Raw genomic sequence first — 24549 nt, forward strand, 5'->3', positions numbered from 1 at the left:
AGAGGCAGGAAAGGCACCGGGCATGGAGGAAGCCCTTGGGGATAGGACAGTGGGAAGCAGCTGGCAGGAGCTCGGTGGGTGGGCGCAGCTGGGATCCTGGATCCTGAGCGCTGACCGTGGCGCTTCGGGGAGGGCGGGGGCGGGCTGAGGAGGAGGGGACGGGGAAGACAGCGTGACTGCGTCTGATCTACAGTGACGAGTACCAATGTTAACTGTCACCTCTCATCTCCAAACTAAATCACACCTGGAATTGGAGGCGCCCAGGAGCTGATAGAGTCAGCCTCACAGAGGCGACAAGTCAATCAGCGCGGAGATGCGCACGGAGACACCGGCTCCATAAGGCCGGGCGCCTTCATTCATTCTGGGATTTACACTTGTCAGGCTGCCGCCTGGGATGGTGGGTAGGAGGAGGGGTGGGCAGGAGGCTGGTCTCACTTCAGCTCCACTTAAAACGGGATGACTGGCGGCTACTCCCAGTGGTGGTCCGGCAGGCTGGGCCCACTTGATCTTGCTGCCCTTCCACTTCCCTGCGCCGTGGATCAGTCTCCAGGCCAGTGGACCTGGAGCCCCAGGAGGGAGAAGAAGCCCCGCAGTGGGCAGATGGGGGCAGATGGATGTTCTGGGCAAGAGGTATTGGCTGCCCAAGCAACTCTTGTCATTCAAGTGGCATGTGAGGGCAGAATTCTGTCCTGGGCACCAGTCCATGTGTTTACCATGGAGCTAGTTGGGTCTTGTGGGAAATGAGGACTGGGTTTAAGTTGATGACTTTGAAGCAGCTGTATGAAATGGAAAAGATCTTTGTTTTTCCTGTCATTCATTCCTTTACACACTCAACAATGGTATTCGGTCTAGCTCTGCACAAAGGGTTCAGGGTTAGCAGCATGGAGCCCCCTTATCCTGAAGGAAGGGGAGAATTAAAGTGTTAAGAACTGAAGCCCATGGTGACAAAGTGGTGAAATGCAATGCTCTGAGGGATGGTCCATATGAGAAGGGTCTGGGTTTGTGTCTGGAAAATTCCCTGATTGTGCCAGGCTTGGAGGGGGAGGTAGATTATGGTATCGAGACTCTCTCCGGATTGGGTGTTGTCTGTCTGTCTCTCCACCTTACTCGTGGAATGAATGAATGAATGAATGAATGAATAAATAAACAAACAAACACACACACACACACACAAACAAACTTTTAAGAAACTGTTAAGAACTGGGGACTGGCAGGTGGCATGGTGGTTAAGGTTCTAGACACTCCCACATGGCCGACCATGGTTCGAGTCCTAGACCTAGTGGCTTGCTTTCTCACTTTCTCTCTCTCTCTCTGTGTCTATCTCTGATCAAATTAAAATAAACGAATGGATAAATAAAATTAAATAAATAATTTTAAAAACTGTTAAGAACTGGTCAGGTTGCCACCTGCTATTGTCTTACATTAGTGCATGAATTTAAAGTCTCTCCCTGACTGCCAATTGCTGACTACATTATTGTGACCCTCAGCACCATCATTTGTGAGGTGCCCTTTTACCTACAAATACAAATGGAAAAGGCCCAAGGAAAATGGACAGAAGGAAAATGCCCAAGGAAAATGCCCAGAGATACAAATTCCAGATGGAGAAAAAAAAAGTGAAGTCCTATTGCTCCTGGGACATCTATTGTATGTCTGTACCATGGAAGTAATAAAACTTTATCGTAGAAAATTTGGAGCAATAGAGAGGGGGAAAATTCACCTAAAGACAAAGTTGGCATTTTGATATGCGTCCTTTTGATCTTTTCTCTTATATCTCCTTAACTGTTTTTCTAAAGCCCTTAGCCCAAGGCATGTCCTATGTTAGTGAATGTGGAATGGGTGGAAACCTCACTTTCTCCTCTGACCCCCATTCAGAGTGGCCCCTGTGGACAAGACTTCATCCTGCCTGGTTCCTGGGCACAGCAATGGTGATAGGAGCATTCAGCAGGCTGATCTCTTAATCCAGATTGGTGTAGTCATTTGAAACTGAAAGCAGCTCCTTTTTATGTCGCCTGCTTCTCAGCATTAACTTCTCTTTGATGTAATTTTTGCTTCCGATGCTCTCTCCCTTCATGGGTTAGATTAGTGTGAAATTGGCCTGGCTCCTCTAGAGACTGCAGTGTTAAGCTTCAAATACTTGGTCCTTATTGGAAATCCTTAACCCACATCAGGGGAGAAAAGTGGCAGTGTTACTTGGGAGTAAATGAATGTGTGTGTGTGTGTGTGTGTGTGTGTGTGTGTGTATGCATGCATGTGTGTTGCTTCAGCTAGGCAATTTGAAATTTCAAGAAAATAGATTCATTCTAGCCTGGTTTCTCAGTTGAGAAAAAGCATACACTGTTCGGACCGTAGAGGCTGGGGGTCTGGCCAAGAATGTTTTGCCACGGCATTGCTTTTAAACTCTTCATTCATTGCTAATGATGGAGTGCGGTGAAGTATCTTTGGCCAAATGAATTTGCTGTCCACAGAGAATGAATTGGGCACACGGATAGGAAATGAAATATAATCACTGAGCACCGTGTCTAGAAGATGCTGGTGTTACCTATCTCTGTCTGCTTTCTTCTGTCCTCCCTTTAATTACTACTTGAACGCGTGCGATGTGGGCCCCTCTTTTGACCATTTAATTTCATGTCTAGAGAACTTCTAATATTAGCAGAATTCCTCATCAAACATTGGGATCTGTGTTTCCCCACAGTTTACACAAAGGCAAATAAAAAGTGTAAAAAGAAAACAGACTTTCTAAAGTTAGTTTCACACTTCCTTTATCTGCAACACTGCTCCCACCCCCCTTCTCATTCCCAACTTGAACAGGTGGGCAGGGAAGTTTTTCCCAGAGAAATACCTCGTTGGAACTGATCAACAGGTGTTGATGCTGTCTTCAACCCCTGGAGAAAGGCAGGGTAGAAATTACTATTCCCACATGGAGGATGAACTGACAGAGACTTGGGGAGGTTAAATAACCACCTAGGATCCCACAGCTAATTAAGGAGAAGGCTTCTGACTGCACCTTTTTTTTTTTTTTTTTTTTTTTTTTTGAGAGGTTTTTGCTACAGGGCACGTGTGCTCACCAGAAAGACAGAGAGAGAGAGAAAGTGAAAAATCACCCCCCCAGGGGAGGTGGCCACGCTGCAGTCCCTTCTCCTCCATTCTCCTCTTGGGCACATGTGCACACGCGCCCGGCATGAGTTTAAGTCACGAGATCCAGGACTTGAGCTGCGGTTGACTACATAGGAGTCCAGCGACATAGCCATTATGCCAACTGCTGGTCCCCTGACTGCACCTTCTAAGAGTATGTGTTGACAAGAAGGTGGGAAAGTTGAGATTCTTTTGCATTTACTGACTGTTGAATATCTGCTTAGAGAAAAGCTAAGAATAGGTCTTAGAGAACTTGACAACCTAATAGCTAAGAAAGAAAGCCAGAAAAATAAAACAATAAAAATAAAATAAAATAAAGCCAGACCACTGGCCGGAGCTGTTCGAAGGTCTTGGTGCTGAAGAGAAGAGGGAAAAAAAGTGATGGTGTCTGGTAAACCTGGGCAATGTTATATTAACCTTGCCTAGATTAACCACGCCAGCTCCTGTGGGGTGCCACCTGGTTCAGACGTGACCTTGAAACACAAAAAAGGACACAGTTACCAACATTCTGAGAGGACCCGGAGGAATGGGTCTCCGCACCAGTCCTACCCCTCCCTTTTGCCATGTTCCATGGGAAGAAGAGGAATAGCAACTTCCAGTTGGGCCAGACTGCTGCAGGAAGGTAGGCAGCTACAAACAAAACACATTTGAGCACCTGCCCCAGGAGCGAGTTTCTGCCAATTGTAAAGGATGAACTTGTGCGTGGGGGAGTCCTGCTGTAAGTGACAGAAACCAGTCTGGAGAGATTAGATTTAGACTGCACCTCTAACTTATTCCCACAGTAACACAACCTCAGACCTCTGCCCCCAGATTTAGGCTGCCACCTGAGGCTATTGCTGGACCACAGACGCTGCCAAAGGTGGTTGTGGCCTCCAGCTGGCTGAGCTGTCCCTGGAGGAAGTGCTCCCTAAACTGTAGACCCATAGGAGGAGCTTCAGACTCCACGCAAAGACGGTTTAGCTCCAACTGTTTACGCTTGTTATCAGCCAGCATATACTTTTCCCCTGCAATGCTCTTCCTACTTTCTCTGCCCTACTAGCCTTGGTCTTTACTCCCAGCTTCTGCCTCAGTTTCTTTCTTTCCCACAATGCCCCATTCTGGGGCCCTGGGCGCTGTTCCTACCAGCCGGTATATGTCTGTTACCTTTCTTTCCCTTACCCTGCCCTCGGTTCTTTCCCTTCTGTCCTAGTGGGTTCCGTCCCTCACCTTCCAGCTTGCCTGATCTTTGCTTTGTCCCCCTTGGATCCCTGGCTCCAGCCTATGCCAGGCCAGTGCTCCCACCAGGACTGCCCCTTGGGAGGGCCTTGGACCACTTTGGTTTAGCCTCATGCTTCCTTGTGCTTGGGTCCTCCTCTCCCCTTCTTGAGTCCGCAAATCACTCCTTCCAGTGTCAGCCGGCAAATTGGTTTATCCTCCCCCCAACCCGGCTTTCATTACCTTGCCGAAATGAAGCGATATCTCCTCTGCGGAGGCTTCCCGTCCGTGCCGCCGCTGGCATAATAAATGAAGACAAAGTGCCGGCGGCATAGACCATCTCTCCCACCGCACCACCAGCCGCTGCCAGCTTCATTATTCGCTTAAGTTGCCGGAGAGAATTACTTAACCCTGACCCGTGTATTAGGGGCCTGTATTAATGCCGCGACAGGCGCCTCTTACGGCAGAGAACAATTTATTAGTGCCGAAACAGGCTGCTTTTCTCTGTCATTTTTCCAATCTGAGCTTTGAACACACATCATTAAACTTGTCTGACTCTCTCCCCTTCTCCATCATTCCTTTTTTCATTTTTTTTAAAACAGAAAGCACTGTAGAGAATAGAGATTGTTCTGAAAATCTCCTAGTGCCTCTCCCTCTCTTCTCTTCTTTTCTTTCCTGCTTTTCTTCCGGCTTCTTTTTGATCTTGGTCTCTTTGGTGGATGTGCTCCTATTTTTGAAGTCAGAATGTGTGGGGAGGAAACATTTGGCTCCTGGTAGAGAACTGAGTTGCCTCTTGGGTGTGGGGGCTGGGGGGGGATAAAACACTCATTGCTCCCTGTCCCCGAGTCCTGTGTCACTTGTCTCCCTCTCTGATTCTTCTGCCTCTTTTTGTGCCTTCAGCTGGGAGCATCTTACCTTGAAAACAGACATGGGGTAGATTCTGGAGAGAAAGGAATGGATGCGAGGAAGAGCCAGGCAGGGTTCCCATGTGTCATGGGCATCTACCATCCCCACGGTTGAGAGAGAAGTTCAGGAGGGATTTGGGAGCACCTAAACATGGCTGTGCAGTCTTTGGAGCACCTGGAGCCCTGGGGCAGTGACTGGCCACCGCCTGGGAAGTGGGTCATTGGGCAGTGCTGCCACAGGGCCACACCCATAGCTCTCCTGGACCAGTGCACACAGAGTACCTGTTTCTAGGAGTCCTCCTCTCTGCTTCCCTGTGGCATTGTTTCAGGACCTGAGCTCAACCTGTAGCTTCCAAAGCCCCTAGTCTTGGCTATCTTGCCCTTACATAGGCCCCTGTCTGCAGCGCCTGCTGCTCCCTAGAGCCACATGGAGCCATAGTCTCTGATGGCGTCCTTGCCACTCTCTCTGGTGATGATCTCTGACCCTTGGTACTGAGATCATGGAGATCCTGAAAGTAGAACCTGACCACTCCAGATGGCAGCAGGACGCAGGAGAAGGGGTGCGGGGGAGTGAGTCCAGTAAGAAAGAAAAGTCAAGAAAAGACTTTACTTTCAAGAAACCTGTTATAGGCAGAGAGGCTTGACTCACCAGGCTCTCTGAGCTGCATACAGAATGAACCCTAGAGTTTCCTTCTGGGGAGCCAAGGCTGTTTCTCCACAAACTCCTGTTCTGCACTCAGTAAGGAGGTATAAACTCCCTCATATTCCTCCTCCGTGCTTGGTGCTTGTGTGTGTGTGCGGAGGGTGGGGTGGGGAGGGGGGCAGAGATTGTGTGTGTGTGTGTGTATGTGTGTGTGTGTGTATGTGTGTGTGTGTGTATGTGTGTGTGTGTGTATGTGTGTGTGTGTGTATGTGTGTGTGTGTGTATGTGTGTGTGTGTGTATGTGTGTGTGTGTGTGTGTGCTGGGGGGCAGGGAGAAGTGGAAGGGAGGTTGCTGCTGAGCACTTTCTCCTTGGTAAAGGTCCTGGAGCAGAAAACTGGGGAGAAAGATGAGGTTCCTTCTTGAGATGCACTGAGTTACAGTGAGTTCCCATGGCGCTGATCCGCACAGCTGGGGGAAGTCAGAGGTGGGCCTGGGGAGTGTGAAGTGTACCTATAATATCCACTCCACCGCCACCCCACACGCCCATCTCCTCCCCATCACCACCCCATTCTCCTGATGCCCAATACCTAAGCTTCCAGCAGTTCTCAGCTCTTGCAACCTCAGCATGACCAGGGGCTGCCTCCTCAAAGATGTCAGGACCAGGCAAGGACATAAACAAGTGAGGTAGGATGGGGACAAAAATCAGGAACTGGTGAACACCGGCACATCAGAGAAGAAAAGCAAGTCCATGATTTAAAAACACACGTTAGACAGACATGATTGGAAGCTAGAACATTTGACCTGTGGGCTGCCAGTTTAGCATGGGGGGAAGCATCTTTCAAGGAGATTTGACTTTTGCCAAGTTTCACTTCTTTGAGTTCTTCCTAACTCTAGCTGCTGGCTTTGGGAACTGTTTGGCAGTGAGAACTGGGGAGAGGTGCTGAGGAAGGTGAGGAGAGCAGGAGAGCCCATCATGAAGTCCAGTGGCATTTCTGCCAGCCCAGTCCTTCCCAAATTCCCTTGGCCTCCAGATCCCTGCAACCCTCCCTCCTGCTTAGCTCAATAGCTCTTGAAAGTTCTCTAATCACCTCTCTGCTTCCTGCATTAATGAGCCTCTCATCTCACTGATGGCAATCAGAATATTTGCTTATGAAAGGGACACGGTTAATAACACGATTGCTCCCCTCCGCCTCCTTCCTTGCTCTCCTCCCCCCTCCCTTCCCCTCGCCCTCCACACAATTCTCTCAATTAACGATAGGCAGAAATTAATTTTTCCCCTCGATCGAAACAATTGCGGGGAAGTGGATTGCCAGCGTGGCTTCAGATAGGGACGGCTCCCAGCAGAGCAGAGAGAAAGGAGGGGAGATGGAGGAGATAAGCGGGCTCTATCTGCAGGCACAGGACAGAGTAATACAAATGTTATCCTTAGAAATGTACTTAAAGAGGATATGTTTATAATTCGGAGGGGATTTTCAGAGGCTCTCAGCCCTCCCTCCCTCTCCAGGGCACTCTACTCCACTCACTTCTGTAGAGCAGAACCCGGAGTTTGTTGGAAATTTTGCTCCTGCTGCCTCAGTGAGTGGAGTGGGCCTGGGGTGAGAAGGGAGGACAGGTTACCCAGGGGGGGTCACAGGCAGCGTCCAGAGACTCAGAGCTTAGGCCACTGCCAATAGGGCTCACTTTTTTCGTGGCCAGTAGTCAGGTGTCAGGCCTGACTGTCCTGTGGGCTTTCCAGGTGAGTGCAGGCTTAGCTGCCTTCACACCTGCCTGGACTCTCATCATGGGCCTGCCTCTGAGCCCGTTCCTCTGCTGAGGCAGAGAACTAGGGGCCTCCATGGCAATCAGCACCGCATCCTGACCAAGTGGACACAGACTCTGGAGCCTAACAGGTTGGGTTTGAATTTGCTGCTTAACTGCTGTGTAATCATAGGCAAGTTACTTAACTTCCCTGTTTCTTGATTTCCTCTGTAAAATGGAGATTGCATCTACCTTCTTGGTTTGTTATGAAGATTAAGCAAGTGAACATTATGGGCCAGCAGATGGCATGGTGAATTCCACACGACTGACTGCAGTCCCAGACTCCACGCAGTGTACACTGGGCGTGTGTTGTGTGTGTGCCCCAAATCCTGAGAGGAGAAGGGACTGTGTGTGACCAGCCCTCCTGGGGTAGGGGTGGGGGGTGATTTCTCACTTTCCCTCTCTATCTGTCTCTCTCTTGTGAGTACACACCCTATGGCAAAAATCTTTAAAAAAAAAAGTGAATTTAGTGAGTACTTAGTACCTGGTATGTAGCAAATGCTATTTAAATGTTTGATAAAGTAAATGGAATTTTTTTTTAAATTTAAAAGTCCATACTGCAGTCGAAATTTGTTGATCCATTGATCCATTCATTGAACATTCACTTGTACACTGGACCTGCAGAGGGTACAGACATTTTTCAGATCTGGTGGTCTTTGCACTTGAATGGTAAACAACCATACTGTGAGCAGAATTCTCTTACTGGAATAGCGGTGTGTGACAAGTGTTAGGGGATTTCAAAGGGAGCAGGAGGAAAAATGCAGCCAGGACAATCAGAATCAGTTCACATAGGAGATAGCCTCTAAGTTGAACTCCCAAAGTAAGCTGAATCTTTACAAGAGGGGAACGCGGCCGCTGGGTGGAAGGGCAGGGAGAAAGAGAGAATCTGGTTGTAATGTCAACAAGTCAGGCAGGGAAACTGGAGAATCCGATCAGGGAAGAGAGGATCAGTAAGGGCCCTTCAGACACCTCCACCCTCTGGGTTCGGCCCATAACCCACTACATCCCAATGCTCCCCATTCTCTCAATATCCAAGAAAGATTAACTTCTCTCAGTGCGGGAGAGAAAGTTATCATTAGCCGAGAATTAAAAGAGTGATTAACGATGCACCCTCCTCTCTATCGCTCCTCCGGCCCCCTAGGCCTTATCTGGAGGCGCCGAGCTGGACAATGTAGCTGGTTGGGAGGGGCAGAGAAGGAGAGGGAGAAAATGGAAAACAATAAATATTAAGTGTAAGAAAAAAGGGAGCGCAGCGCTGTTCCCACTTGTTAGATTGAAGGCGCCTCTCCAGAGGGGGGAAGGCTCCAAATTGCTAATTAGCGCCTCTGAAAAGGCCTCGCTCTGATATGCGCGCCGCTGAAAGGCGTTAATGAAGCCGCGGCGAGCCCGCGTCCCTTTGACTGGCCTTCATCCCTCCTCCGAGCCCCGGGCCCGCCGGAACAATGAGGCGGGGAGCGCGGGCTCCCCCAGGCCTCGCCGGGACGGCCCGGGCAGCGCGCGCGGGGGGCGGCGCGGCGCCGGCGAAATGTGGAGGGGGAGATGAGGCAGAGCAGAGGGAAGAGGCTCACTCCCAGGGGCCCAGGGAAAATTTGCAGTTATTATGAAGGAGATGAGACAGATTAAAAGCCCTTGTGTTCGCCGCTTTGCCCCTTTATTTAGTGGCTTCATCTACGAGATGAAAGAAGTTGGAAATGACTTTCTCTGCTTTGCGCTGCAAGAAGCTTCATGGCACATTTCTTGACTTTATTCCTTCTTTTGTTTCTCCTTTCCTTGTCTTTAACCCGTGAAAGGCTTCACTGTGCGACCTCAGGTAGTGGAGGCCCGGGAAACGGGGATCAGTCAGGGCGTCCCCTGTTGACCACTGGCAGCTAGACTTCCAAGATCTGTGGCTGCTACGTCTGAGGCCACTGGCTGAGATAGGGAGGTGATGAGCAAGCCCTTCTCGGAGAGCTCCAAGAAGCACCTGAACGATTATTACCCAGGGAGGCTGGAGGCTCCCAAGATGCCCTGGGCCTATTCCCAGCCATCGTACAGCCCACAGGGACTGCCTGGCCAAATCACCTGATTCAAACCCGAACTCCACCACACTTGGGCTGAGCCCCTGAGCAAAACACTTTACTTTGCCGTATCTCAATTTCTTATCTGGAAAATGGGGATGACAATAACACAAGGGACTTCAAAAAGCTCATGGAAAAATGAAGTTAAAATATGAGCTTATTCTGGTACCAGAAAAAAAAAAAGGAAAATCCACAAATAGTTTTTTCATAATACACATTTCCCACAAACTTTTTGAAGACCCCTGTGCATCTACTTTGTAGGTAGACTGATTGCATTACTGTTCCTAGTTTCCCATGCCTCCCTGTTTTACACCCTTTGTTAATGTGTTTTCATACTGACTGCAGGCTTGGCCACGTGACTTATGTGGGAGTTAGAAGCATATTCAAGAGGAGGCTCGAAAACATGCTGTTTCTGTTAACTCTCTTAGAATCCTACTTTGTGTCATAAGGAAATGCCAAGGCTGGTCTCTGGTCATGAGAACATGACTACACCAGCCTGCTGGAAGCATTTGGGAGACATAGGGAGAATAGACAGATTATCCTAGTCAAGGATGGTTTAGAATATCCAGCTCCCAGCAGATGCTTGAGCAAGTCCAGACAAGATCAACCAAGCCTAGCCCAGAAAAACAGAACTTCTCAGCCAGCCTATGGACTTGGCAGAAGCAATAAGTAAATGCTGTTCAAAGCAAACTAAATTTGGGGCAATGTGTTATGGAGCACTATTGTAACAATGACTACACATTTCAATGTCTAGAAATCAGGTGCTATCATAAACCAAACCAAAAAAAAAAAAATTAAAACTAACCCTAATGTATATAACATTAGTTTCAGGGTTAGAAAGTAAGTGGAAGCTAGAAAAGATAATAAAGAAATTGCTACTGCAGTTTGCAAAAAAAAAAAAGGTGAACCATATTATGTCTGGTGAAGTAATTGGTAAGACCTTTGTCTGAGATTTGGCAGATAAAAGTACTTAATTTATGGATCTGAGTAATGAGATTTTCAGGTAGACTATCAAAAAGATCAGATGGCTGTTACTAACTGAATTTGATAAGGTGCTATAAGAAAGAGATGAGCTAAAGAAGGAAGTGACTAGTTAGCCAACAAAATGTAGAGGGAACTTACTGGATTTGAGAAAAAGAATGTTCTTCATCTCCAGCTGACCTAGACAGTAAAAGAGTCTCAATGTAACACAAAGCCTGAGACTTCACTTTTGGCATTAATGGAAGAGCAGGGACTGCATTTGCCTGCTTTCTTGAAAAAATTATAAGAATATAAAAATTTCCAGTATTTAACAAGGCAAAATTAAGAATTTTTTCTAGAAAATAATAAAAACAATCACAAACTTTACCAAAACAAAATCATGACACATAAAAAGGCACAATAAAACTATGATTTAGAGAAAGATTAGTCAATAAAAATAGACCCAGAGAAGGCCAGCAGATAGCATAGTGGTTAAGGTGCTGGACTCCCACATGGCCAATCAATGTCCTAGTCCTAAACGTGGTGGCTTGCTTTCTCACCTTCCTTCTCTCTCTCTAGTCAAATTAAAAATAAATAAATAAATGAAGTTAAATAAAATAATTCTAAAAAAAGACAAAAAAGTTACATAAAACTAAAAGAAAAACAAACATAAAGCAGACCCGGAAATGACACAGTTGACAGAAGTATTAGGCAAGACTAATAGCCTACTAGTAGATTAATTGACGTGTAAAAAATTAAACAGCTAGTATAATTATAGTTTACATATTTAACAATATATAGAAAAACATAGTCATATTAAAGAGAGACATGGAAGGTGTATAAAAAAATCAGACTCCTATACAATGTCAGAGATAAAAAAAATATATTGAAAGGGATAAATAATAGATTACATAATGCAGAAGAAAAGAGTAATGACTCAGGGCACACTTTTGAAGATAGTTTATATTACTATAAAATAAAAACACATGGGGTGGGAGGAAGGAAGAAGAACAAGGGCAAGCAGGTGGCATGGTTATTAAGGCACTGAACTCCTATATGACCAACCATGGTTTGAGTCTCAGACCTGAGGGCTAGAAAAATCATACCGGGTGCATGTGTACATATGTCCAAAATCCTGAAAGGAGAATGGAGGAGAAGGGATTTCAGCGTGGCCATCCTTCCTTTGTAATGTTCCCTCTCTCTTTAAAAAACTGATGAGCACATGTGCCCTATAGCAAAAAGAGAGAGAGAGAGACAGAAAGGAAGGCAGGGCGAGCAACTTAAAGCAACCTAATAGATGAATAATTGGAGTTCCAGAAGTAGCAGGGAAGTGATAGGAGAAAGGTATCTAAAGAAATAACAGCGGAAAGTTTTCCAAATTTATTAAAAACTATGAACATCCAGATTAAAAAAAATTCAGTGATTATCAGCAAAAAACATGATAAAACTGACACCACCTCACGTCATAATTAAATTACTTAAAGTTAGAAATAAAATGGGGCCAGCAGGTGACGTGGTGGTTAGGGATGCTGGACTCCCACATGGCTGACTGTGGTTTGGGTCCCAGAACTGGTGGCTTGCTTTCTCACTTCTCCTCTCTCTGTCTTTCTCTGGTCAGATAATAATAATAATAATGTTAAATAAAATAATTCTTTAAAAAAGTTAGTGAGAAAATGAAAGTCTTATCATTGGCAAGAACATAAAGACATGTTATGCATAGAGGAAAAAAGAGAAGAATGATAGCAAGCTTAAGCTTTGAAGTACAGTGGATCAGCATCTTTAAAGTACTAAATGAAAAACATTGTTGACCTTGGATTCTATACCCAGCAAAGATAACCTTCAAAAAAATGAAGACAATATAACATTTTCAGAGAAAGAAAGTGGAAAGAATCATTACAAACATACCAAAACTACAGGAAATGTTAAAGGAAATATTTCTTACAGAAGGAAAATTATACCACATTGAGATCTGGAGCTACACAAAGGAAATGAAAAGCACCAAAAGTGGTACTTGTGATACTCTAAAATATGTTTTTCTTATTTAAAAATACCTCTAAGTGACAACTGACTGATGAAGGAAAAAAGTAACACTGTACTATGGAATTTCTGTTATATGTAGGAGTAAAATGTATGATGACTGATGAGATTGAGAACATGTCACCCCAAAATATGGCACCTAGGTTTTAAAAGAAACAGCAGAAGATCATAGAAACTAGACATAATTTCTTTCATCCCCTTTCCCCTAAAGCAGGCCATAGCTTTATTGTCTTCTGAAAATAAGTCAAAGACCCTTATTCTAGAAAAGTCCCCACTCTACGAGGAAGGAAAGAATCTTCTCGTCCTTGAAGACACACTTGTGTTGCTTAAAGCCACCCAGTTAGTGGTATTTGTGGTGTTAGGAAATGAAAATGTTCCTCTCCCTAGAATGTTGTCCTGAGGTGAGTGGGTGGCACACCCACCCCTGTGTCTGAGCAACCTGCTCACATGAGCTCTTATTAGAATTCCCTAACAGGAATGGCAGCAAGTCCTGCCCAGCATTTCCCTTACTGCTTAATTCTTTCTCATACCGTTTCTACCACCAGACAGTTTGTATATTGATCCAGTTATTGTCTGTCTCCCTCCTCTAAAGAAAAGAAAGACAAGAATCCTAAATAGTAGACGTCTGTCTGTTTTGTCCATGAAGGCATTTTTGGCATCTGGGACATGGTAGGCACTGAATAAATACAACCTGAGTGACTAAATAAAGGTTAGTGCAAACAGTTCCTGCCAAATACTTTCCAGACAGGAGGAGAGACTATAGTGAAAAAGTGTACTCTTTGGAGTCAGATGCCTGGTTCAAATCACAGTTATTTCATACACCCATTATGTAATCTTCTTTAACCTTTATGAGAGTCAATTTCCTCATCTGTATGAGGAGACTAGCACTTAGACTGAGGATTCATTGAACAACGTAGTCAATAAATGAAGGAGGTACAAATCTCTTTGTATTACAACATCCATCCAACAGTTAATATACATAATATCTATGTGTACTGCTATGTGCCATGTAAGGTGCTAAGCACACACACTCTTTTAGAAGCATTATAAGTTACTGGCTGAGTGTGAGCTCCTGGAGTCACTCTGCCTGGTTACACACTTACCAGCTGTGTAGCCCTGGACAAGCTAGTTAATCTCTCCATGCCTTAATTTTCTTATCTGTAAAACAGACATAATAATAATACTTGTTTGGCAGGATTTCCATGTGGATTATTGAGTAGAGAAAGTAGTAGTAGAGGGACCAGCAGGTGGTGTGGTGGTTAAGGCGCTGGACACTCCCACATGGCCAACTGGGGTTCAAGTCCTGGACCTGGTGGCTTGCTTTCTCATTTCCTCTCTCTCTCACTCTCACCCTCTGTCTCTCTCTGGTCAAATTAAAAAATCAATGAATGAATAAATAAAAATAAAATAAATAATTATTTTTTAAAAAAAGAAAGTAGTAGAGAAAGGGAGAGATGGGAGGAGATTGGTTAAGGGAACTGGCTCACACAATTATGGAGGCTGAGAAGTCCCACTAGAGCTGTTTGCATCCTGGAGAGCTAGAGGTGCTGGTAGTGTGGCTCAGTCTAAGTCCGAAAGCCTCAGGACCAGGAAGCTAATGATGTCACTCTCAGTCCAAGCCCAAGACCTAAGAACCTGAGGGCTATGCGTGCAAGTCCTAGAGTGCAAAGGCCAGTGAACCTGGAGTTCTGTTGTCCAAGGACCAGAGAAGATGGGGTCCCAGCTCCTGGAAAGAGCAAATGCACCTTTCCTCTGCATTTTTGTTCTCTCCAGGTTTCTAGCTAATGCAATGGTGCTTGGCTACATTGAGAGTGGATCTTCCCCTCAATCCACTGACTCACAGAAATGAACTCACGGATAACTCAGAAATAATGCTTTGCTAGCTATCTAGCTATCCCTTAATCTAGTCAAGTTGACACCTAAAATTAACCATCGGACTACTATTACTTTATTATCATTTAACTTAACCTTCTATGCATTTCTGGAGCAGTTTCTGGCACCTTGGTGCTCCATAAATACTAATTTCCCTTCACTCTTCCCCTTTTGGTCCCTCCATGAAGTCAGCTCAAGCTGCCCTTCTCTCAGTTTCCTCTATGCTTCCCAATGAATTGCAGCATAGCCAGTCTTGGCCCAGACCTCTGAGCTCCAATTTCTTGCTTTTCTTTATTACCAATGAGGTACTGTAAAAACAAGCTCAGCTAAGCAGAGAGGGTGAGTGATCTGTGCTTAGTTACTTTAGCCCCTCATTACCTGCCCAGATGAGTTCTTCAGCTTGTGAGAGACACTTCCAAACACAGAACCCCAGCAATTTGTAATGCCAGGGGATCAATGACTGAACAACTTTTATGCATGTAAGGACAGCCTATTGGGTACATTATTTACCTGTCATTTCCATAAAGGGATGGCAAGAGGGGCATGAGTAAAGGAGCTGCAGGTTTTGCCAAGGTGAGTGGCAGCATCCTCTTTTGTTACTGATTATGGGCAAGAAAGATGATAGTGAGGGATGTAGGAGGGCGGCATGAATGATGGGCAGGTGGAAAGACTAGGATGCTCTTGACTACAGGACTCAGAAAACGGCAATCCAATGTTGACTAAAGAACAAAGACAGTGGGTAGAATAGCAGAAAGTTCTGGAATAGATTCTTCACAGTTGGTTGATTGAGGGCTCAGTGATGTCATCAGAGAGCCAAGTTCTTTCCATCTTTCTTTGCTGCTAGTCTCAGGGTTGGCGCTAACCTCAGCGTATTAACAAGAAATTTGTGGCAGTTCCCAATGTCACATCCAAGCACAACAATTTCTACAGAAGAGATGGTCTGTTCATGTGACCCTCTTTTAGAAATGTGTCTTCGAAGATATCCTCAGCAACTCTCCCCTCATGTCTTATAGCCCATGTTTGGCTTAGTGTTTGTGACTGAAGCAATCTGCATGGGGCATGGAATTGGGCATTGAGATTGAGGGTGAATCAACTTTGTCCCACATGGACTTATAAGGTATATGTATCCTCTAATTCATGCTGAATTTGAACACTAGCCCAGTACCTCAGAATGTTATTGCATTTGGAGAGAGGCCTTTTAAGGAGATGGTTGAGCTAGAATGAGACTGTGAGGGTGGACCCTAACCCAATCTGATTTGTGTCCCTGTAGGAAAAAGAACCTTAGGCACAGGGCATGTGTGCACAGAACTACGTGAAGAGGCAGGCGAAGTGCAGCCATTTGCAAGCAAGCAGAGAGGCTTCAGAGGAAATCAACCTTGTGGGTACCTTGACTTTGAACTTCCTGCCTCCAGGACTGTGAATAAGCAAGTTATTGTTGTTCGAGTCGCCTTTTTTTTTTTTTTTTAATGGTATTTTGTTTTGGTAGCCCTAGAAAATAGTACATTAGGGGAAGGCCCTGTGAGAAAGAAGGACATGTTTTCTGCAAGGCAGCCACTGCAGCATCTCTGACAGGGGATGGGGAGACTCAGACTAGACGGTTGCAGCTGAGAGATAAAGCGCACATGCTCTGGAGTCAGACAGAGCTGGGCGCCTGTCCTGGCATTACCATTAGCTGGCCATGTAGGTTTAGGCAGACTTGTTAAGACAAACTTATTACCTCTCCAAAGTGTCCATTTTCTCATCTATAAAATAGGATAACATACCTCTGTGGTGGGCAGAATAATGGCCTCATGGAATCTGCAAAGATGTTACCTTATAAGGTTAAAAGGATTTTGCAAACGTGATTAAAATGAAAGACTTTAAGGGTCAGCTAATGGTGTGATAGTTAAGTGACCAGGTTCCATGTGACTGACTACATGGTTTGAATCCCAGACTCTGTGACTTGAAAGACACACCAGGCACATGTGTGTTCATGCCCAAAATCCCAAAGGGAGAAACAGAGAAGAGATTGTAGTAGGACCATCAGCTGTGGGGAGATACTTTCTTACCTTCTTTCTGTTTCTCTTCAGCAAGTGCACATGCCCTTTAGCAAATAAAAAAAATTTAAAAATAGGGGCCAGCAGTTAGCATAATGGCTATGTCGCTGGACTCCCATATAGTCGACCGCAGTTCACATCCTGGACCCGGTGGCTTAAAACTCATGCTGGGCACGTGTGCGTGTGTGCCCAAGATCCTGAGAGGAGAATGGAGAAGGGATTGCAGTGTGGCCATCCCCTTTAGGGGGTGATTTCTCGCTTTCTGTCTCTCTGTCTCTCTCTGTCTGTCTGGCAAGCGCACGTGCCCTATAGCAAAAACCTCTCCAAAAAATTTTTAAAAATTAAAATAATAAATAAATCCTTCAACCTTAAAAAAAAAAAAGAAAAGACCTCAAGATGAGGTGATTAGCCTGGATTATCCAAATGGGCCAACTCTGAGTACATGGGTTCCTAAGCCATTGCTGACTTTAAAGATCAAGGAAGCCAAGGCATATGGGTAGCCTTTACAAGCTAGGAAAAGCAAGGGGACAGATTCTTTCTCAGAGCCTCTTGAAGGGACTCCAGCCCTGCTGACACCTTAGTTTTGTCCCAGTGAGACCTGTATTGGATATCATACTTATGGAATTGTAAAAGGATAAATTTGTGTTATTTCAAGCCACCAAGTTTATGGTAGTTTGCTATGACAACTCCAGAAAAACTAACATACACACACACCTATGTCAAAATGGTTATTGAGAGGATTAAATGAAATAATGTATTTAAAGTCTTTATTATGATTCCTATAGTAAGTCTTTTTGATTTTTTTTTAAGAGAGAAATTTTTGCTACAGGGCGTGTGCACTCATTGGAGAGAGAGTGACAGAAACAGAAAGCAAGAAATCACCCCCCTGGGGGGATGAGCCTGCTGCAATCCCTTCTTTTCCATTCTCCTCTTGGGATTTTGGGCACACACGCATATGCGCCTTGCGTGAGTTTTAAGCCAGCAGGTCAAGACTTGAACCCCGTGGTCAGCTACATGGGAATTCAGCAATGTAACCCCTACAGTAAGTCTTTAATAAATGCTACTTCAACAAGGCCCCCATGTGCAGCAGCCTTGAGGAGGGTAGGTGAGACAGTATGAGAGGTGTGATCTAGGAGGGCTTTGGTGAACCTTTGTCAGCTACCACCATCCCCTCAGCTACTGCTCTGGACCTTAGCATAACTCCTCTGGCTGTCCCCTCTTCTGATGTGCTTTGGAGAATTCTGTTTCTATTATCACTGCTGCCAAGGAGTGCACAACATCCTCCCATCCTCCCTAAAGTCCTGCCTCCAGGGAAGTTTCCTATAAAAAACAGGGTAGGCAGCTGTTCTTTATTAATAAAGAACAGGTATGTGTTCTTTTTTTTTTTTTTGCACTGCTTGTTTGTAATGTCTCTTCAGTGGCAGCTGGAAAAAAATTTTTTTGAAAGATTCAGGATGTTTTACATCAGTTTAGAGAAGATGTAAGTCAGGAAAAGGGAGAAATGGAAAAGAATTTGTGGAAACAAAAGGATGAAGAATTCAATCATTCAGCAAATGTTTATTGAGTACCTACTATGTGACAAACACTATTCTAGGTGCTAGAAGAATATAAAGGCAGAAGGACAATGTTCCTATTCATATGGACTGACATTCTAGTGGGAGACAACAGAGTATAAAGGAATAAATAAGTGGATTATGATTAAGTGGTATAAACAAGATGTTATGATTTGAATGTGTTTGTTCTGAAATTCAGATGCTGAAACTTAATGGTCAATGTGATAGTATTAACAGGTGGGGCCTTTTATGCTTTTTGCCATAGGGTGTGTGTGTGTGTGTGTGTGTGTGTGTGTGTAGAGAGACAGATAGATAGAAACTGAGAAATCATTACTCTGAGAGAATGGCCACTTCTCTTGGGATTTTGGGCATGCATGTACATGCATCTGGCATGATTTTCTTTTTTTTTTTTCTGGAGAGGTTTTCACTATAGGGTGCGTGTGCTCGCCAGACAGACAGAGAGAGACAGATCTAGTGTCTTCAAAATCATGTGGGCACATGTACATACATGCCCATGATCTCAGGAGGAGAAGGTCACCTCCCTGGGAGGGTTATTTCTTACTTTCCCTCTCACTGTCTGTGTCTCTTTGGCGAGCACACTTGTCCTATGACAAAAACCTCATTAAAATTTTTAAAAAATGAAATTATTTATATTTTTTTATACTTGGACTGTACCTAGTCCTTGTGTTTTAAGTCAGTATGTGTATGTGTGTGTCTGTCTGTCATTTGAATTTTAAATCAAAGACATTGACTATGTAAATACAAACTTACTCTGCTTTTCCCCCATGATCTGTAGACTTTTAGAATTTTTCTTTAAATTAGTGTTTGATGAACTCTTGAAATATTTCATAGTCTATAAGACAAATAAACTTTTGTGGGGTGTTAACTGTCCACTTTAGAAATAGACTGTTATCTCTCAGTTCAGCTAATTTTTCTGAGAAACTGCCCACTGTAAGGTGACAAGATTTTTTTTTTTTTTTTTTGAGAGGTTTTTGCTATAGGGCAGGTGTGCTCACCAGACAGACAGAGAGACAGACAGAAAGCGAGAAATCACCCCCCAGGGGGGATGGCCACACCGCAATCCCTTCTCCTCCATTCTCTTCTCGGGATCTTGGGCACGCATGCACACGCACCCGGCGTGAGTTTAAGCCACCGGGTCCGGGTTGTGAACCACGGTCGACTACGTGGGAGTCCAGCGACATAGATATTAAGCTAACTGCTGGTCCCTGGCATGATTTTCAAGCTACCGAATCTGGGACTCAAACCACGGACAGCCATGTGGGAGTCCAGTGATTTAGCCATCTCACCACCTGCTGGCCCCAAGAGGTGGAGCCTTTAAAAGGTGATTAGGTGGGACCAGTAGGTGGTGTGGTGGTTAAGGGCGCTGGACTCCCACATGGCCAGCCATAGTTCAAGTCCTGGTCCTGATGGCTTCCTTTCTCACTTTCCCTCCCTCTCTCTTTCTGACTCTCTCAGGTCAAATTGGAATATAATAAGTAATAAATAAAGTTAAAATATATATGTTTTTAAAAAGGTGATTAGGTGATAAGGACTTCTCCCATTAAGAACGAGATTAAAGCTTATCTGAAAGAAGTCTCAAAAAAGAAGTGGGTTCACTTGCACTGACACATTCCACCCCGTGAGAGCACTGCATTCTTCCCTTCTGGAGGATGCAGCAACGGGATATTATCTTGGAAGCAGAGAGCAGCCCTCACCAGATAACTGAACCTGCCAGCACCTTGGTTTGCTCTTCTCAGCCACAGAACCATGAGAAAAAAAAACAAAAAAACCCACCTGTTCTTTATTAATAACCCAGTATGCAGTATTTCATTTGAGCAGCAAAGAATGAACAAAGATACAAGGCAATGAGATAGAAAATACTTTAGATTTTATCGGGATGACTTCCCGGTGGAGGTAACATTTTAGCAAAGACTGTAGGGATGCTCTCAGGGGCAGTACAATACCTGGGAAGCACCTGGGATGGGTAGGCTGGTACTGCGAACATGGGAAAGAGAGGTAGGCAGGGGCTAGATCACATCTGGTTGTTGGGATCATGGTGAGGACTTTAGATTTATTCTAAGTGCAAGGAATCTAAAGGATCAACAGTAGAGTTTTAATTAATTAATTAATTAATTACAGTCCCCCCCCCCCATAGAGTGTGTGTGGTTGCTGGAAAGAGACAGAGGGAAAGTGTAAAATCACCCCCCAAGGGGGGAATGGCCGTACCACAATCCTTGCTCCTTCACTCACCTCCTGAGATTTTTGGGTACACATCCACATGCACCTGGAGTGATTTTTAAGCTGCCAGGTCTGGGACTTAAGTCATTGTTGGCCATGTGCCTTAACCACCACACCACCTCCTGGTCCCCAATTTATTATTAATTAATTAATTACTTGTTACAAAAATCTGTGCAGAGGAACGGGGTGAAGGAAACCTATTGTTTCTTCCCATGTGCAAATCTTTTTCAGTTAGGAATTTTCTCACCTAACTGAAAGTTTCACTGTAATGTTCAACAGAGAAACTTGTTGACCAGACTCTCTTCAGTAACTAATATTTTTAGAGGATTTAATTTGTGTTGGGCTATGTGCTAAATGCTTTATGTTGTTTTGCTTTGTCTCCACATTACAGATGAGGAAGTGAAGGCTCAAAGAATTTAAGCAGCTGCCTCTGGACACGGCTTTACCCTTCACTCCCTCCTCCACTGTGGCCTGGTTGCAGTCTGTCAAACTTCGTTACCCTTAGCCACGTCCTCAGTTGCCAATTGTATTGGTCATTCCTTAGAACTGCTCATCTCCAAATTTCCTTTTTCTCTTCATTTTCTTAAAACTTTTCCTCCTCTGGCTTTTATAAAAAAGAGGAGATCTTGGGACCAGCAGATGACATAATGGTTATGTCCCTGGACTCCCATGTAGTTAACCATGGTTTGAGTCTCGGACCTGGTAGCTTTAAACTCACGCCGGGCTTACGGGTATACATGCCCTAAATCCCAAGAGGAGACTGGAGGAGAAAGGATTGCAGAGTGGCCGTTTCCCTGGCAGAGGGTGATTTCTCACTTTTTGTCTCTCTGTCTGTCTCTGTCTCTGGTGAGTGCACATGACCTGTAGCAAAAATTTCTCAGGGAAAAAAAGAGAAGAGATCTATAGCAGAAAGTTGGAAATAACTTTTTTTTTTTTGGAGAGGTTTTTGCTATAGGGCGCGTGCGCTCGCCAGACAGACAGAGAGAGACATAGAGACAGAAAGTGAGAAATCACCCCCTAGGGGGGATGGTCACGCAGCAATTCCTTCTCCTCCATTCTCCTCTCAGGATCTTGGGCACGCACACACACTCGCCTGGCGTGAGTTTGAAGCCACTGGGTCCAGGACCTGAACCGAGGTCGACTACTGGGAGTCCAGCGACATAGCCATTACGCTAACTGCTGGTTCCCGAAAGTTGGAAATAACTTTTTGAAGCTGGACTTCAAAAAATTAGGGAGCTTTTAATGCGTATGGAGGCAAAACTGACTTGGGCACTAATGTGATTTGTGGGAGAAAATTTTTCACTTAAGCAGAAAAGAGGACTGATGTCTGGGACACTTGTTGAATATTTTCAGATTTTTGCCCTGTGGGAATTACACGTTCAGAGTGTCCCGAATAGAATGTCCCACCTACTCACTAAACTTGTCTCTTCTTGACTTCCCTAGCTGTGCAGTTGGTACTGACCAATTCTCTCAGTCAGTCTGGCTAGAAACCTCAGACATCTTTGTCTCCTCCCTTAACTCTTTACAAAATAAGTTTCCCATTCAGAACCTTCAAAAATTTTATTATTTTAAAAAAAAGATAGCAGGTATAGTCATTTAAATGGAACTATTTCACATGTAGTATATCATTCTGGTCATATTCCTATGCAAGTATAAATTTAACTTTCTCTGTATATGAATAGCTATACTCTGCATTTTCAGTTTGGCCTCTTTTTTTCTCTTTTTTTTTGGGGGGGGCAAGAAAGTGTATGTTCATCTGAGGGACAGAGGAGAGGAGAAAGCACTCTGATCCCGTGAATGGTCACACCACAATTCCTTTTTGTCCAGCTCTCCCTCCTTTCAGGATCTTGGGCATGCGCGCATACACCCAGTGTACTTCTCAAGTTGTAAGGTCTGGGACTTGAACCACATGGTCAGCCGTATGGGATTGGCTGCCTTAACCACCAGCTCATGGAGTTGGCCCTAGAGTAAGCTTTTATTCAAATTAAAACAGTCATATAGAAATATATACAATCACAAATTTGCAACTTTTTTAGTCATTAAATATTCTTCCACATCAATTTTAAAAGACTGCAAGGTATTCCATCCCATAGATTTACCTGTAGATGTAATTTTGTTAACTAACCTCTATTGTAAGACTTACGTTTTTTTTTTTCTGATCTCTTGACTCCTCCCTCCACGATGTTACAGAGATGAATTTACCTCTATTTAATATTTTTATGCCCATTTCCATTTTTTTCTTATAATTAAAGCCTTAGGGATAGAATTTCTGGGCCTAAAGTTGCACATTTTTCTTTTTCTTTTCTTTTCTTTTTTTTTTTTTGAGAGATTTTTGCTATAGGGTGCATGCACCTGTTGAACAGGGACAGAGAGACAGAAAGAGAGAAATCACCACCCCGGGGGATGACCAAGTCACAATCCCTTCTCCTCCAATCTCCTCTTGGGATCTTGGGCACACACACTCATGCACTCGGCATGAGTTTAAGATGTCAGGTCTGGGACTTGAACTGAGGTTGACTACATGGAAGTCCAGTGGTGTAACCATTACACTGTTCGCTGGCCTCACATTTTTCTTTTAAAAAAATTTTAAGAATAGTTTTAGGTTTAGAGAACAATTATAAAGCTACTACAGACAGGTTCTCTATAACCCACAGCACCTGCCTTATTATTACCATACTACATTAGTTTATCACACTTGTCACAATTAACCCCAAGTAACACATTGCTATTAACTAAAGTCCTTACTTTATCCATATTTCTTTAGTTTTAACCTAATGTCTTTTTTTTCTATTCCAATATTCCACCTAGGATACTGCATTACATTTACTGAATTACATTGTCATGTTTCCCTGGGTTCCTTTTGTAGGACAAATTTCTTAGACTTTCCTTAACAATTTTGAGGAATACCAGCCAGGCCCTCTATAGAATGTCTCTTAATTAAGAGTTGTTTAATTTTCTGGGACCAGCAGTTGGTGTAATGGCTATGTCGCTTGATTCTCATGTAGCGGACAACAGGTCTAGTCCTGGACCCTGGTGGCTTAGACTAACTCTGGGTGCATGTACGTGTGTGCCCAAGATCCTGAGAGAACGGAGGAGAAAGGATTGCAGCATGGCCATCTCCCCTGGGGGGGGGGTGATTTCTTGCTTTCTGTCTCTCTGTCTCCGTTTTTCGGGTGAGCGCACACACCCCGTAGCAAAAACCTCTCAAAAAAATGAGTAGTTTAATTTTCTTTCCTTATGGTTAGACTGGGTTGAGTTTTGGAAGGACGATGCCATTGTCATAATAGGACTTGTCACTATTGATATTAACCTTGATCACCTGGCTGAGGTGGTGTCCATAGGCTTCTCCACTGTAAAGATGCCCATTTCCCTCCTTTCCATGGTGGGCTCTTTGCAGGAAGTCGCTGTGCACAGCCCATGCTTATGGAGTTGGAGGTGTGCTTCAGGATGGAGGTATCTCTATCAATTATTTGGGATTTGTCTGTGGGAGACTGATCTCTTCTTTCCCATATCTTAACTTAGTCAATGATTTATTTATACTAGTATGGGCTCATGACTATTACTTTCATATATTGAGTTACAGTCCAGTTCTGTTTGTTTTAATGTCTGGTTAACTCAATGCAAAACTACTTTGAAAAATTGTACTAACTCCCATGATTAAGAACTCCACACACTCCTCAGTGCTTCACACACTCCTCAGTGCTCAATTTTCTAACACCCCTAAGGCAGACCCACTAAGGCTCCTCTGGTCTCCCCCAGCGATTCATCTTTGACGGCTCCTTGCCCCGCCCACCTCTTCTGGTCACCCTTCTTAGCCCCCTGCCTCGTCTCCTGGCTTCTCTGTGGCCACGCCCGACGTGGGGCGGAAGTGGCACAGGCACGGGCGGAAGCGCCGAGACGGGGCGGGTCTTTTCGCGCTGCAGCCCCTCCTACTCCACCAACGTCCCACCCCTCCGGCTCAGACCGGAAATGAGGTCAGACAGGGAAACCCCGGCGGGGAGACTCGGCCCGAAAAGCGGTGGCCGCTGGAGGTGGCTGCGGAAGCGGGTGAGGGAGAAGAGTGGGTAGAGACGGTCGGGGTCCAGGGGTCCAGCGCTAGAGGGGGTCGGGGCTCCCGGGCGCCG

The 24549-nt window shown here is 44.8% G+C and overlaps 1 protein-coding gene and 1 long non-coding RNA gene across 11 annotated transcripts in view; one reads left to right on the forward strand and one right to left on the reverse strand.

Annotated features, from left to right (window-relative positions):
• Window positions 1–9412: 9412 nt before the first annotated feature.
• LOC102497869 (uncharacterized) lies at window positions 9413–15296 on the reverse strand. Its single transcript, XR_335766.1, has 3 exons — window positions 14977–15296; window positions 13830–13884; window positions 9413–9583 (listed from the first exon to the last, which is right to left on the reverse strand). It is a non-coding gene; the product is annotated as an uncharacterized LOC102497869 (long non-coding RNA).
• Window positions 15297–15419: 123 nt separating this feature from the next.
• GPATCH2L (G-patch domain containing 2 like) overlaps window positions 15420–24549 on the forward strand; it is a 77100-nt gene continuing 67970 nt past the window's right edge. For 9 of the 10 annotated variants that reach the window (XM_006157061.3, XM_006157060.3, XM_006157057.2 and 6 more), the window contains exon 1: window positions 24391–24472. The gene's annotated coding sequence lies outside the window, so the exon portion shown is untranslated. Of the gene's footprint in view, window positions 15716–15868; window positions 15977–24390; window positions 24473–24549 lie in introns of those variants that run through there. The other variant, XM_006157058.3, reaches the window with a different exon arrangement.

Source organism: Tupaia chinensis, unplaced genomic scaffold, assembly GCF_000334495.1.
Source record: "Tupaia chinensis unplaced genomic scaffold, TupChi_1.0 Scaffold000528_1, whole genome shotgun sequence".
Lineage (NCBI taxonomy): Eukaryota > Metazoa > Chordata > Mammalia > Scandentia > Tupaiidae > Tupaia > Tupaia belangeri.